At 36.3% G+C, this 1,955-nt stretch overlaps 1 non-coding gene across 1 annotated transcript; it reads left to right on the top strand.

Annotated features, from left to right (window-relative positions):
* Nucleotides 1–813: 813 nt before the first annotated feature.
* Nucleotides 814–920, top strand: LOC128040033 (small nucleolar RNA R71). Its single transcript, XR_008194693.1, has one exon. It is a non-coding gene; the product is annotated as a small nucleolar RNA R71 (small nucleolar RNA).
* The last annotated feature ends 1,035 nt before the right edge of the window (nucleotides 921–1,955 follow it).

The following is a 1,955-nucleotide window of genomic DNA, read 5'->3' as shown; positions in this document are numbered from 1 at the left end:
TACCAACCGGCTTTTGTTCATTCTGGCTTACCTCTACCTTAGTGTTACTTACCACAACTTCTTGCCTCAGTTCTGGTTCAGATTCAACTAACCCTTCTTCATCTCGAACAGTAATTGCATGAAGTTGCTCTCTTGGGTTAGTTTCGGTGTTGCTAGGCAAGCTACCTTGTGGTTGTTCTGAAATCAACTTCACAAGTTGACCGATTTGGTTCTCGAGCCCTTGAATAGACACTTGTTGAATTTTAAGTGTTGTTTCGGTGCTTTAGAAGCGAGTTAAGGTTTGGCTTTTTCTCTTGTTGATAAGGTTGTCGTTAGCTTGGAGGGGGTTGTGGTCTTTGGTTCCCTTGACCACCCTGAGAGAAATTGGGATGGTTCCTCCAACCTGCATTATAAGTGTTACTATAAGGATTATTCTGAGGCCTAGAATTATTACCCGAATAGTTGATTTGTTCGTTCTCTGTGCTAGGATCGTAGGGTAAATAATCTGGATTGTTCATTCCTCCTCCATTCGTATCGCATTGCATCACCAGATGTACCTACATAGAAACACATAAACCATTAATTTTCTTATTTAATTTTTTTACCTGATTTGATAATATGGTGGCTGCATCTAGATTGAAAACACTGGCTGCTCTATTAGGCTTCGCCCTCATGACTTGCCACTAATAGTTATTCAGAGTCATCTCCTCTATAAATTTATCAGCCGCTTCAGGTGTTTTATTATTCAGAGTACCACCGGCTGCTGCATCAATAAACTGCCTAGTTAAGGGGTTCAAACCGTTGTAGAAAGTTTGAACCTATAGCCATAGAGGTAACCCATGGTGAGGGCATCTTCTCAATAAATCCTTATATCTCTCCCATGCATCATATAGAGTCTCTAAGTCAATCTGCACGAAGGAAGAGATATCATTCCTCAACTTTGCCATCTTAGCTGGAGGAAAATACTTTAGTAGAAATTTTTCAGTCATTTGATCCCATATGGTAATGAAACCTCGTGGTAAGGAATTCAACCACTGTTTAGCTTTATTCCTCAACAAAAAAGGGAACAATCGTAGGCGAATGGCATCGTCAGAAACTTCATTTATCTTAAAAGTATCACAGACTTCCAGAAAATTAGCCAAATGAGTATTTGGATCTTTGTCTTGAAAACCATCGAACTGAACAAACTGTTGAATCATCTAAATAGTGTTCGGCTTCAATTCGTAATTATTCGCAGTAATGGTGAGTCTCACAATATTCGATTCAGCCCTATTTAGAGTGGGCTTGGAATAATCGTACATAGTACGAGGAGTAGGATTCGCAGCAACCACAGGAGGTAGCTGATTATTTTGATCATCAGCCATCTCCTCAGTAATAATAATGTCTTATTGCTCTTCCACTATATTCTGTCGATTCTGCATTGCTTCTCTATGGTTTCTGTGAGCTGTACTTTCAATTTCACAATTAAATACTCTAACACCCCCTAACCCCAGACCGTCGCCGGAACAGGGTTATGAGGCATTGTCGGACATATCAACAATTTACACATAATGGTTAAATAATTAACCAACATATTATAATAATTCATAAATTGTTATAAATGTTACTAATTGATTTCATTCATTTTTATAAGAATTTCGGCAACATTTCTGCTTATTTTTACATACAGTCCCCTGCAAAATTTCAAACATAACCAACCCAATTCCAGTATTTCAACCAAGGCATTTATATACTTAAATCTTACTTGACATGTTGACATAACAACTTAATTAATAAAAATCCTATTATCATTTCTAATTAATACATAAAACTAATCAAGTCATTTCAATTTGATACCAATGCCATAAAGGATTTCTACCATTTTACTAATATAATCATTAAAACACATAATATCTTACTTTACAACAAAACTATATAACATACCAAAATAACTATTATAATTCTTATGTACATGCCACTTTCTCTTAAAGAAAGAA

This window comes from Gossypium raimondii, chromosome 3, assembly GCF_025698545.1.
Source record: "Gossypium raimondii isolate GPD5lz chromosome 3, ASM2569854v1, whole genome shotgun sequence".
NCBI lineage: Eukaryota > Viridiplantae > Streptophyta > Magnoliopsida > Malvales > Malvaceae > Gossypium > Gossypium raimondii.
Note: the sequence above shows the minus strand (reverse complement) of the source record. Positions and strands in the feature narration are given on the sequence as shown.